We start from the raw sequence: 14706 nt of genomic DNA, 5'->3' as shown, positions 1-14706 counted from the left end.
AGAAACAAAAATGGAATAATTAAGTGTTTTGGGAAGATGGAGCACCGTAAGAAAAGCAATAGCTGAACCAAGTTTTGAATAAGCAGTTTCAAAGTTAGAAAGGATGAGCATCAGGTCAGGAGAAGCATATTCCAGATACAGTAGAGATGTCCATGTATCTAGAGGGCTGAAATTGAAGCAGGATATTTCCCTGACCCCTTTGCGGAACTCGTGACAGGGATGCCTGGTTTACTCAGCCCATTGCTCTCAACTCTTTGTGGGAGGCAGTGCGTGAGCAAATGAGGCAGGAACTGGAGTGCATGAGTGCTGGAACCAGCGGCTGCTTCGGTGCTGGCAGGAGCAAACTCTGTGTAGGCCCCGTGGCAGCGTGCAGATGGGGGTGCCTGTGACCCCTGCAGCCCCAGAGGGCGTGTTACAGTGCTCTTTTAGCTCTGCCATTTGTGGATGGCTTAGGTGTTAACAGCTCAGTGGGCCCTTTGCCTTGTCGCATGGGGCGGCTGCCCTCTGCCAGCAAGGGCAAAGGGCCAATGTAACAGCCTTTTGCATCTGCACTTGTGGTTCCAAAGCTCTTGTCTGCTGTCCAGGAAAAATGAAGTCGCACGAACCAATTGAAGGATGGTAAATGTGGGGGATTTTATTGCCAACAAAAGCAGCTCTCAATGGGAAGGGGAGCTGAAAAGAGGATGAGGTGGGTAGTTAATATTCCCCTGAAGTCCAACCATCTCCGGCCAGATTCTTCTCCGAAGTTACACCTCAAGCTGTCCCTCTGAAGTCAGGCCACTTCTCTCCAATGTCCAGCCGTAGTCCTGATGCCCGGCTGCTTCTACTGTCTGCCAGCTGAGTCTCGGGGGTCTTTATAGGCACAGGATGGGGTACAGTGGTGTGGATCATGGGTAGTTTAAGAAAAGGCAATATTCGAGGGGCAAACAGGGATGGTATTTCTCACTTTGAACTATGGTTTCAGGCTTTTTGGCTTGAGGGTGGAATTTTGCCAGGAACCCGCCCTTTTCTGTCTAGAATTTCTCTGCCCCCCGTCCTTATTAACATTGCATGCTGGGTGTCATATATATATGATTATATACGGATATAATCATATGATTATAAAACACAAAACCAGAACTTTGACAAATGAGACTGGAGAGAGACACAGATAGAATAATGAAGGGTTTTGTTAATTATAGCCATGTGAACTTACTATGTACTTGCCATAGCATTTCATTTAATATTTTTAACAACCCAGCGAGGTAGGCACCATTTTCAGCCCATTTGACAGATGAGGACATAGATATAGAAGGACTACATAAATCCCAAAGTCAGTCATTTGCAGTGGGGACCAAATATGAAGAGGAGAGAATGAAATTTTAAAACTTTAGTAGCACAATCAGAATTTTTCTTTTTAGCTTCTACATTTTTAAAAGAGAGGGTACATTTGTAGATATGTAACATCTAGGGAACCAAAACATTTCTTTAGTGATAATGATTATTGTTTAAAAACCTTGTCTCTCAACTTAATTAGTTTAACTTTTCTCTGAGTACAAGGCTCACAGGTTGTTTCAAATTAAATTTATTCAGAACTACAAGTCATCATTTGCATAGACAGAGAGACCAATTAGACTTCTTATCTGATAGCTGACAAATCAGCTTTGCAGGAAGCATCAGACCTTCTCTTTGTTGGCAGGCCTACAAAACACTTCTACGATTCTGCCTAGTAGCTTCACCTATTCAGCTTACTCTGATATACGGGCAACCTATTTAGGCCTCCAAGCATGTACAGTCTAGAGGAGATAAATCTGAATGTGCAAACCTGGGTGCAGAAGTAATAGGAGACTTGAGAGTATGAGTTCCTACAAAGCAATGCATTGTTATTTTTTCTCTCTCTCTTTAGCTGTTATTTTGTATCCTGTTGTGATAACGGAAGGCACTTTGGTCATAGCAGGAATAAAGTTTCAGGAGACATATCTACTGAAAAAAAATAAAGACGGAAAGAATAAAAGAAAAAAGATCTGGGCTAACAACTAGTGTTCATGAGGTAAATACTTCTCTTTCTCTCTTTGAGACATGTTGTGTGGGACAAATTGAAATGACATGATCAAAAATCTTTCATACTCACAACAGGAAGCCCTCAGCTAAAGGGGGAAGTCTTGTGAACTCCTTGGGCAGATACTGTTTGAGGGGTCTCCTTACATGCTTTGTCGCTTCTTAGTGAATTCACATCCATTATCTACTGGGGAAGAAATCTGTGGGAAACTTGATGTGTTCTTTTCACTTGACCTCCAACCGTTTCATGAGCACTTTATTTGATAGATACTGCACCGTAAGAGTTAGCTAGAAGGTTGCTTTTCATTCAGAACAACTTGGAAACCATGGGAATAAAACTGGCTAAATATTCCTCACTTGATTGAAAGGATTTAAAAAAAAAAAAAAAACCTTCCTTTTTCATTCTCCCCTTTTTCCACTGGTTTTATTCTAATCAGATAGATTCAGTGCCCAGAACACAACAAACTATGAAATAAAATTGTACTTTTTTTTAATAATGGGAAGTTTATTGTGGGAGATATGGAGGAAGAGAATTTACTCTCAGATCTAATATTTGGGGTTCTAACTAATTTACTCTCAGATCTAATATTTGGCTCCTTGGGAGAAAGCAGCCTTAACCTAATTAGCAACTGCCTTCCGAGCAAGGTGGAGGGCTACATGAGGGAGGAAATACAAAACATTTTCTTTGGCTACATTCTCTTTCCTTAAAGACCTTGGTTTTGCATAAATAATTTATGTAGGCCAAACAAAGGAAACAAAATCCTCCTCCTTTCCTGAGGTCAGGAAAATTGAATTACTTTAAGATTGCTTAGCATTATTATTATCATTTCTGGGTCACTCAAACCACGAACCTGCATTTTTAGCAGTGAGATATAATTCCCAGTTTTACTCTGTTTTTACATTGTGTTGAACAAGCCATGCAAAATGTTGGGGTCTGTTTCTTAGAGGCTGGAGTGGAGCAGATGCAGGGGCCAGAAGCCAAAATAGCTGCAGAAGACATGTGAGAACTAACTTGAGTGCAATTCATGGTCATGTTCTTAGCAGTTCTGGGCATCTTGTTTGTAGTGTTTCTCTCATGTCAAGGTCTTATGAAAGAGTTAATTATCTATATTGATACAAAAGATAGCAATGTGTGGCATAGACCCAAGGCAGTGGAAAGAACTGGTAGAAAAAAAAAAAAAAAGGCAAGGGAGGGAAGATCTCATGTGTGAGCTCAGATACAGTCCCAAGGGGAAATTGGAGAGGACAGTATAATCTAGAGCAGAATAAAGCTGGCTAACCATACCAAGTGAAGCTTAAATAAGGAAGCTGTATGTCTGGTGTTTATCTTAGGCTCAGCGGTAGGTGTAATCATTTGGCACACTGTGTAAAGAAAATAGGCTCTTCCAAAACCTTGCTATAGGGTAGGGAGGTTCCACCAGATATCTCAGTCTTCGATCCCAGAGTGGCTAAACATGCAAGGGGGTCAGCGCAGGCAAAAAGCGACAGACAGACGTTCACAATATTTCAGCAAAAGTTCTGGCTAAATACTAGGTGAAGGGATAGTTATCAATCCCTAGTTATAATGTTAGTAGACACATTTGGAGCAGGGGACCTATTTCACAGTCAAAAGTATAACTTTCTTTGTACAAATCCCAGTTTTATTCTATCGAGCAGGGATCAAAGGAGAAACAGTTTAATTTTTCCACCTAGGTTTTTGGTGAAGCACTCTCAGCTTTTATAGCTGGATTTGACAACCACTCTAAATATAAGAAAAATAAAAATAAATCAACTTTGAGATCTTAGTTGGATATATTCTTACAGGGAATTCCGTAACCAACTTAAGCCTGGCTGCTCACCAGTCAGAGACCGAAAACAAGAGGCGAGGCGTGGCGAAAGAAAAGTTTTATTAATCGAACACTAGCAGTTGGAAAACGGCCAGGCTCATGCCTTTAAAAGGCCATTCCCACTTTTTGGGCTGAGTGAAAGGGTTTAAAAAGGAAACATGCAGGAGTGGTTTAGAAGGGTGCAGGTAGTGTGTCTTGGCCTTATGGCTATCTTGAATAATCTCTCATCTGAAGGTCCGGTTGGAATCACCTTGACTTTTGTCCAGATTGTGGTGGACTAATTGTTTGTGACTCCCCCTAGGTGGGAGGATTCTGCAGCTAAGTCTCTGTTCCTGCTTTGCTTCAAAATTAGCCCCTGGAATTTCTAAGCAAGCACATAGTTAGAGAAGTCAGCACTTTGCATAGGAGTACTTGGTGAGGGAAACAAACAGTTCTAAAAGATACAAGGCTAAATTCTGAGATTAAGAAGGAAAGGAAAAAAGTTTTAAAATGCATTTTGAAGCTAAACTCCTCAGTAACAATTTCAGTAAGTATTAAAGCAATGAGAAGGAATGGTGCCTCTGATGAATGGTGCTCCAGGTCAAGAACATCCTCCACAATAAAGCTGTCTGCTGAAGTCAGAGAGAACTGAAAGCAGCCACAAGGCCAACCAGAGACCCCATCAGATTGGCAGTCACTGGAGAAACACTCAGGCACTCAACATTGCTGATTTTCACAGCTTTGAAGGTGACTTAGCTTCTCATATGTAATAAGCCTAAATGACTAGGACTAGGCCCTCTTGTGACCAGTCTGTGTGGGTTGGTGGAGTGGCAGAGTGTCAGAGACACTCCATAACAAAGGACTGAAAAGAAGTCACCACAGGCTTAAGGAGTATAGAAAATGCTTTTCAGCCCCTGGGAAGCTTGTAATTGGAGCCTGAAAAACAGAAGCTTTGTGATGACCAGGCTGGGATATAATTCCTAGAAATGGGAAGTCTTTTGGAAACAGGGGCTTCAAAAGAAGGTAAAGGGACCATATCATAGATGATATTAATCATGACATACGGCCTGTGTCACAAGAGAATAAAGGACTCGACAACTATCTGCACATGTGTCTCTAAAGTCACATGAAGCTTATATGTGTCATTTCTAAATACCTTTTTATTCATTTTTTCAAATGGTATTTATTGGGAAGTTATAATAAACCTAGTTAAAGTACTGAAAACTATGAGAGATATAAAGTAATCAAGGTCAACTTCAGAAGAAATAAAACCTCCTTTTCCTAATGTTTGACAGAATCCTAACCTATGCCTTAACTTTGCTCTTGAGAGAAGGATCATGAATAAAATTTAAACTTGACTGGAACAAAATGTAGGCTTTGAATTATGTATTTTGGCAGAGAATATTATATTTACTTCAATTACCCCAAGGAATATTTGCGCCCTCCCAAAAGTTTAGTTATAAACTGGAAAACTTAAGCATGATGTGAATTATTTTTTCAATAAAAAAATAAAAATTTCCTGAATTTTTCTGACCCTGCTTCTCTCTGATTCTGAACATACTTTTTTCAAAAACATTTAACTGAGTACGTAGTACATGCCTGGTGAAAATAATGAAAACTGTGTGAGATACAGAGGGATGTAATCTTTATGCCAGAAGCAAAACATAATTTGTATTTTTAAGGCCTTGATTTCTTCTCCCTTATATCTAGAAAGCACTATTACAGCTTAAAAATGCTTTAATGCATAATCATCATTATTATATTATCATTTATGAGGACTTAGTATATACCAGACCCTGTCCTAATATATTTATGTATATTACTTTTCTAAAAACACACAACCATTCCTTGAGTAGTTACTATTATTATCCCCAATTTTCTGATACCTTGTTTTTAAAAGCTGAGATCCAGAAAAGGATTAAAGCAGCACAACCCTGTAGTCCAGAGAGGTAATGCAGTCCTGTTTTCATCCTATCCAGAGAGGTAATGCAGTCCTGTTTTCATCCTATCCCAGCTTCCAGGAATTACTGATGTATTTAGTCAGTTAAGATAAATCGTGAAACTGATGCTTATTCACTTGGGAACTTTTCCAATCCTTAAAGGCTAAAAGAGGTCCTGTCTGGCTAAGAGTAAGCTTTTATTAACATGAAAACATGTATTAAAGATGAAAATCACTGCTTAACTATTGGCTTAACTATTGTGGTTGACAGCCATTGGTTTTGTGAGCTCACTCAGGACAAACATTTTAGTCACTCATCTAATACTTAGTGGAGGATTACTCATTTATGTATACAGATAGCCCATAGAATCAAATATATTTAAGCCATAACCTTCTTGAGGTCTAAACTATGTCAACTTCTAGGCACAAAAACTCAAGTCATTTATGATTCATTTCTACGTATATTTAAACAATTAAAATTGTGCTTACTCTTCTGATAAATATTGAATTATTGCTTTGTACCAGGTAATCTACTATGTGTTGGGACTTTAGTGATAAATAAGATAAAATTTCTATTCAAGAAGAAGGGAATTTTGGAAAATGAAAACAGGAAAGCCAAAGACCCTGAATCAAAAAAGCTTTATGTGAAACAAAACAAAATGAAAAGGACGTAAATGTGGAAGTAGGGAGATGAGTTAGGAGGCGGTTATAGTTATTATAGAGAAACACTTGGTGGCTTCAACTGTAGCAAGAGAAATAGTGAGATTTGAACATATTTTTCTCTCCTTTTTTTTTTTTTTTTTTTTTTTTTTTGAGACAGAGTCGGGCTCTGTCGCCCAGACTGGAGTGCAGTGGCACAGTCTCGGCTCAGTGCAAGCTCTGCCTCCTAGGTTCACGCCATTCTGCCTCAGTCTCCCTAGTAGCTGGGACTACAGGTGCCTGCCACCACACCTGGCTAATTTTTTGTATTTTTAGTCAAGATGGGGTTTCATCAAGTTAGCCAGGATGGTCTCAATCTTCTGACTTCATGATCCACCCACCTTGGCCTCCCAAAGTGCTGGGATTACAGGCGTGAGCCACGACTCCTGGCCTTGAACATATTTTTCAAATTTAAAACTAATGTGATTGGCTGATGATATGAATGTAAAGGTAATTCCTGGGTTTTTAGGAGCTTGGCAGAAGCTGTTGTCATTTGCTAATAGAAGAAGCAGGCTTCCTATGGGATAAAATAAATCAATAGTTATCTGTGAGCCATGCTAAGTATGAGATGCCCACAGCAGTAGAAATGTCACACAGGCTGTTGGATATATTTGCCTAGTGCTCAAGAATCAAGTCAGGGCTGAACTGTGCTACATGCTGAAGACACAGCACAAGGATGGTCTCTGTTTTCAGGGGCCCTGCAATCCAATGTGCTTTGTTGGAAATGATCTTGGCTGTTGGAAATGATCTTGGCTGTTGGAAACCAAGCTCTTGTTTCTTTTTCCACTACTTATCTTTATAAGGACAGGGATCTTATTTTACACATCTCTGAAACTCCTACATATTATATTTTTGTTAAGGTGGGCTGCATATAATCCATCCAAATAGAGAACCACTGGACTGAGACATTAACAAATGTATAGACAGGAAAAACATGATATGAGGTATGGCTGCTTCTTCTCAGGAGCTTAAACTTGAGATGATTCAGTAGAATACATCCTTCAAAAACTGGAATTTGAGAGATTATATAATGAGTGCCAAATATATATAAATAAAAGACTTGTAGGAGATAAGTGGAGAGGAAGATATTTGAAGTTTGTAGAGGTCAGGAAAAGCTTCAAGGAGTCATACGTCTAGATTTGAATATTCCCTAGGGAATAGGTAGGAATCAGAGTATTGTTGAGAAATTTGCATGATGACATGCACCAAATCATATTCTCACAAAGGTAGACAGTGTAGGATATCAAATTGAACAAAAATAATTGGAACTGGTTGAGCAAGGCTGTACAATATTAAATAAATATTTAGAATTTGTCATGTATACAAGACCACTTTGTTAGGGGCTCTTCAAGGTTTGTGCAATGAGAACTTAGAATACACCAACTCATTATCTCAACTTTTGTAGAAGAAACCTTAATGATGCAATAGAAGAGTAGAAGTTGTCAAAATGCCAGGAATGAAGTCACCTTAGAAAATCATCCTCACACTCAAAGAGCTCTGCTATAGGTGTATCACTTCCCTTAATGCCAGAAAGGCCATCATTAAAGGAGCATTCCTGTAAGCCTAGAGAGCACATTTGTCTTTCATCTAGAATCTATACCCTAATGTATTTGGCTTTAATACTTTAAGGGATATACATTGATGGTTGAAAAATATTCAGCTTAAGATGGCTAAGTGGAATTCTAAATTTGAGAGGAAAGTTTAAAAAGGTGTACTTAAGGAAGAAAATACATTAATGACCAGTAAAGGCAGCTGTGTAAGAAAATATGTGTACTTGCGTATTCTTGCAAAGAAACTAGACAGCTTCATTTTGCTCTGGGATCAATTTCTTGTCCTCTCTGAGTTTTATGAACATATTTTCTTACAATCAAAGAGCAAATCTCCTTTTAAAATACTATATGCTATCTAAATAGTGTTCACATTATATTTTAAAAAGAATCCTTTTTTATCACTTCATTTGTTTCTAAAGTATTTGTTAAAAGAGTGGAAAACAAATAATAGATTTCTTCCTGAAGCATTAAAAAAAAAACCTAACTGTCCCTGAACAGTGGCCATCCATATCAGAATACTGGATGCTGTTCCTTTTCCCTTGACTAAGAATTCTGTCTATTTTCCTGTCACTGTCTGGCTTTTGCTTCCACATCTCCCTCCCTAGTGTCTTGCAGCATTATTTTAAAGTATTCACTAAGGGAACTTGCTGACTCTGCTCTTCACACCTAAAATGTCAGAGCTAAAATAGAGAGCTTTTGAAATGAAACTGGAGGCACAAGACAAATTGAGTGCTGACCACCTCTTGTACCCTAAAGCCATCCATTCCACACGTCCCACAGCCTCCACACTATTCATTAACTCCTCAAGTTCTAGACTGGTGTCAAAAATGCCTAGTTGAGTAATCAAGAGCTGACTCAAAAATGATAAAGATTTGGGGAGTTGGCGAGCTAAGTAGGGAGCCTCATCTAATGAGAACAATGGAAGAAGTATCAATTTTTGCTGGTTGCTTTCACTGAGGCTTCACAAGTTCACAGACTATTTTAGCTGTTCTGGGTTATGTTATGGGGTTGCTGACCACCTTTGGAACATTGGTACAAGTATAGTCTTTATTCCATTCAATTTAGCAAAGATAGGCATTTGTTATGTGATGTTTTTCTTGTTTATGGTACGAGTCCCACTTTCATTTTCCCCTAGTACTCTGCAATTAAGCCTTTCTGAGTGTTGTCACACTAGATTTTAGGTGTTTGTTCATATGCTTGTATTCTTTACTAGACTAGAAACTCCATACGGGCAGGAACCGGGTTGTGTTTGCTTACCATTTGTACCTAGCAATAAATATATGGGCTAACATGCATTCAATGAAAGTAGTCATTGCTGGAAGCATGAAACAATGAATGTCATCACAACCACAAAGGTGAATAAGGGCCCATCTCTGTTTCTACACAGCATTTAGTCTAGTTGAGCAGACAGCCACACAAAAACATATTCTGACATTTTATTAGAAGCTTTTACCCTCCTTCCATTTTTTGAGTTTGGAGTTTTGATTTTAACTAAGGGTTCCTATGCAAGTATACATACTTTCTTATACAGCTGACTTTCCTTATACAGCTTCCTTTCTTTAAGGAAGAAAATACATTAATGTATTACTTGCTTTCAAGTGATGACAGCAAGATGGCTGAAAGGAAGCCCTAAGCCCATGTTACCCTGTGGACACACTGACTTAATATATAGACCAAATTGCCTTTATGAAAACTCCAGAAACCAGTTAAGAGGTTGCAACCGCCGAGAAGAGCACAAAGCCATGAAGAACTGCAAAGAAATGGGCATGAAAGTTTGTTGCATTTGCTTAAGCTACCCTCTTTCATCTACACCCCCACCCCCATTACAGCATAGTACAATCTAGACAAAACTCCTAAGTCCTAGCTTCTCTCTTGGAAGTGAAAAAGAAGAGTGGAACATGTGCTAAACATTCTGGTTTTTCAGGGGGCATCCTGAAAGATTGTTTCCTGTATTGCTTGACTTGGAGCACTGAACGAAACAGTGCTGTACCTTGGATGCCAAGTTGGGGATTGCTGAACACAAAGGTGAGCACTGTGTCTTATAATGGCACCAGAGAGACTACAATACTGCAGAGAGACACCAGGAGGAGCAAGAGATTACAGGGTGTTTAGAAGAGACCGAGACAAACCTTTTTTAACTGGGAAGGCTATACTCACAATCCTAGAGAAAATGTGTCCCTAGAAAAGTCTTCAGAACCTGTAGCCAGGCTGGTTGGTGAATGCCTTCTCCTTACAAACCCATTCCTTAATGACTGAGAGAGGTGGCTTATTTTTTCAAATGGCCAAATCTCAACTAAATATAAGAAGGCATACAAAGAAACAGAAAAACATAGTGCAATCAACGGGGCAAATTACATCTTCAAAAAAGAACCCTAAAGACATAAAGACTATAAATTTCCTAACAAAGAATTCAAAATAACCATTTTAAAGATGCTCAATGAGCTAAAAGAGAATAAAGATGGACAATATACATCTGGAAAATTATTCACAAATAAAATGAGAAATCAACAAATGAATAGAAACTACAAAAGTAAGTGAATAGACATTCTGGAGCTGGAGAATATAATAAATTAATTAAAACATATACTAAAAGGATTTGACAGAAGACTTCATTAAGCAGAAGAATCATCCATCTTGAAGACAGGTCATTTGAAATTATCAAGTCAGAGGGACGAAATGTCAAAAATAATTTTATAAAGTAAAAAGAACCTAATAGACTTATGGAGCACCATCAAACAGAACAAATATGCATTATGGGAATTCCAGGAGGAGAGAGAAAGGAACAAAGATTGATTTGAAGAAACAATAGGCAAAAACTTCTCAAATGTAAGAAAGAAAATGGATATACAAATTAAAGAAACTCAACAAAGTCCAACTAAGAGATACAAAGAAACCTACACTGAAACACATAATAATCAAATTGTCGACAGTCATAGAAAAGGACAGAATCTTTAAAACAGTAAGAGAAAAGAGGCTCCTTATACAAGGGAGCTCCTATAAGACTATCAGAGGATTCTCAGCAACAGCCTTGCAGATTAGAAGAAAGTGGGATGATATATTTACATCAGAAAGTGCTGAAAGTAAAACCTGCCAATCAAAAATACTATATTTATTAAAACTGTCATTAAAAAATAAAAATAAAACTTTCCTAAAGAAAAGCTGAGGGAGTTCATCACCCCTGGACTTTCCCTAAAAATGCTTAAGGGAGTCCTTCATGCTTAAATGAAAAGATGCTATACAACAACACAAAAATATAGAAAAATGTATACCTCTCTGGTAAAGGTAAATATATAGACAAATACAGAATCCTATAGTCTTTTAGTGGTGACTTAGAAATTATTTAAATTATAGTATATAATGTAAAAGCTGAAAGCATTCCCCTTGAAAACCAGCACAAGACAAGGTTATCCTCTTTAACATAGTGTTGGATGTTCTGGCCATCACAGCCAAGCAAGAGAAAGAAATAAAGGGTAGTTAAGTAGGAAGAGAGAAAGTCAAACTATCTTTGTTTGCAGATGACATGAATCTATATCTAGAAAAGCCCATCCTCTCAGCCCAAAAGGTCCTTAAGCAACTTTAGCAAAGTCTCAGGATACAAAATCAATGTGCAAAAATCGCTAGCATTCCTATACAGCAACAACAGGCAAGCAGAGAGCCAAATTATGAATGAACTCCCATTCACAATTACTACAAAGAGAATAAAATACCTAGGAATACAGCTAACAAGAGCATTGAAGGACCTCTTCAAGAAGAACTACAAACCACTGCTCAAATAAATCAGAGATGACACAAACAAATGAAAAAATATTCCATGCTCATGGATAGAAAGAATCAATATCATGAAAATGGTCATACTGCCCAAAGCAATTTATAGATTCAGTGCTATTCCCATTAAATTATTAACATTCTTCACAGAATTAGAAATTATTTTTAAATTCATATAGAACCAAAGAGAGCCTGAATAGCCAAGGCAATCCTAAGAAAAAGGAAAAAAAGCTGGAGACATCATGGCATCTGACTTCAAACTATATGATAGGGCCACAGTAACCAAAACAGCATGGTACTGGTATAAGAACAGACACATAGACTGATGGAACGGAATACAGAACCCAAAAATAAGACTGCACACCTACAACCATCTGCTCTTTGACAAACTTGACACATATAAGCAATCGGAAAGGATTTATTATTTTACAAATGGTGCTGGTTGGCTTGTGCCAGTAGCTCACGCCTGTAATCCCAGCACTTTGGGAGGCTGAGGTGGGTGGATCATGAGGTCAGGAGTTCAAGACCAGCCTGGTCAGCATGGTGAAACCCTGTCTCTATTAAAATACAAAAATTAGCTGGGCATGATGGCGTGTGCTTATAATCCCAGTACTTATAATCCCAAGTAGTTTATAATCCTAGCTACTCAAGAGGTTGAGGAAGGAATATCTCTTGAACCTGGGAGGCAGAGGTTGCGGTGAGCCTAGACAGCACCATTGCACTCCAGTCTGGGCAACAGAGCAAGACTCCATCTCAAAATAAAATAAAATAAAATAAAAATGGTGCTGGGAGAACTGGCTAGCCATACACAGAAAATGAAAACTGCACTCCTTCCTTACACTGTACAAAAATCAACTCAAGATGGATTAAAGACTTAAATGTAAAACCCCAAACAATAAAAACCCTAGAAGAAAACCTAGGCAATACCATTCAGGACATAGGCAAGGGCAAAGATTTTATGAAACAGATGCCAAAAGCAATGGCAACAAAAGCAAAAATTGTCAAATGGGATCTAATTAAACTAAAGAGCTTCTGCACAGCAAAAAACAAACAAACAAACAAACAAACAAACAAAACTATCAACAGAGAAAACAGACAACCCCCAGAAAAATTTGCTGTCTATGTGCTGGCAAAAGTCTAATACTCAGCATCTACAAAGAACTTAAATTTAAAAAAAAAAAAAAAAAAAAAAACCATTAAAAAAGTGGGCAAAGTATATGAACAGACACAGACACTTCTTTTTTCTTTCTTTTTTTTTGCGGGGACAAAGTCTTACTTTTGTCCCTCAAGCTAGAGTGCAATGGCACGATCTCGGCTCACTGCAACCTCTGCCTCCTGGGTTCAAGCGATTCTCCTGCCTCAGCCTCCTGAGTAGCTGGGATTACAGGTGCCTGCCACCACGCCTGGTTAATTTTTGTATTTTTAGTTAGAGACAGGGTTTCACCATGTTGGCCAGGCTGGTTTCACACTCCTGACCTCAGGTGATCCACCCACCTCAGCCTCCCAAAGTGCTGGGATTACAGGCATGAGCCACCATGCCTGGCCTACTTCTTTTTTTTAATTATACTTTAAGTTCTGGGGTACATGTGCAGAATGTGCAGGTTTGTTACATAGGTATACATGTGCCATGGTGGTTTGCTGCACCCATCAACCCATCATCTACATTAGGTATTTCTCCTAATGCTATACCACCCCTAAGCCCCCACCCCTGCAACAGGCCCTGGTGTGTGATGTTTCCCTCCCTGTGTCCATGTGTTCTCATGAACAGACACTTCTCAAAAGAAGATATATATGTGGCCAACAATCATATGAAAAAAAAAAGCTCAACATCAATGATAATTAGAGAAATGTAAATCAAAACCACAATGATATATCATCTCACACCAGTCAGAATGGCTACTATAAAAAGTAAAAACAAACAAACGAGCAAATAAAAAACGATGGCAAGGTTGTGGAGAGAAAGGAAAACTTTTTACTGTTGGTGGGAGTGTAAATTAGTTCAACCATTGTGGAAGACAGTGTGGAAATTCCTCAAAGACCTAGAGGCAGAAATACCATTTGACCCAATAATCCCATTACTGGGTATATATGCAAAGGAATATAAATAGTTCTACTCTAAAGACACATGCATATGTATGTTCACTGCAGGACTATTCACAATAGCAAAGACATGGAATCAAGCTAAAATGCCCATTAATGATAGACTAGATTTTAAAAAGTGATACATATACACCATGGATTATTATGCAACCACAAACAGGAACAAGATCATGTCCTTTGCAGGGTCATGGATGGAACTGGAGTCCATTATCCTTAGTAAATTAATGCTGGAACAGAAAACCAAATGGAGCTAAGTGATGAGAATATACGGACACATGGCTGAGGGAGCAGCACACACTGTGACCTGTCAGAGACTAGTGGGTAGAGGAGAGAGCATCAGGAATAATAGTCAGTGGATGCTGGGCTTAATACCTGGCTGATGGGCTGATCTGTGTAGCAAACCACCATGGCACATGTTTACCTATACAATATACCTGTACCTCCTGCACATGTACCCCTGAACTTAAAAGTTGGAAATATTTAAAAAAGAGAAAAGCACAAAATATAACTAAATCTATGTGCATTGATACACAATATAAAAAGGTGCAATATTTGACATCAGTAACATAATGTTGGGGGGAGAAGAAATGTAAAGAAATAGAGTTTTCGCATATGATTGGATTTAAGTTGTTGTCAGTTTAAAATAGATTGATGTAACTTTAAGATGTTTTATGTAATCCTCATGGTGACCAAAGGCAAAATATTTATGGAAGATATACACAAAAAAGTGAAAGGAATCAAACATGTTGCCCCCCCCCAAAAAAAATGAAACACAGAGGAAAGCAATAACAGAAAAAGAGAAACAAAATAT

Source organism: Chlorocebus sabaeus, chromosome 15, assembly GCF_047675955.1.
Source record: "Chlorocebus sabaeus isolate Y175 chromosome 15, mChlSab1.0.hap1, whole genome shotgun sequence".
Lineage (NCBI taxonomy): Eukaryota > Metazoa > Chordata > Mammalia > Primates > Cercopithecidae > Chlorocebus > Chlorocebus sabaeus.
The sequence above is the reverse complement of the archived record's forward strand: the minus strand, read 5'-3'. Positions refer to the sequence as shown.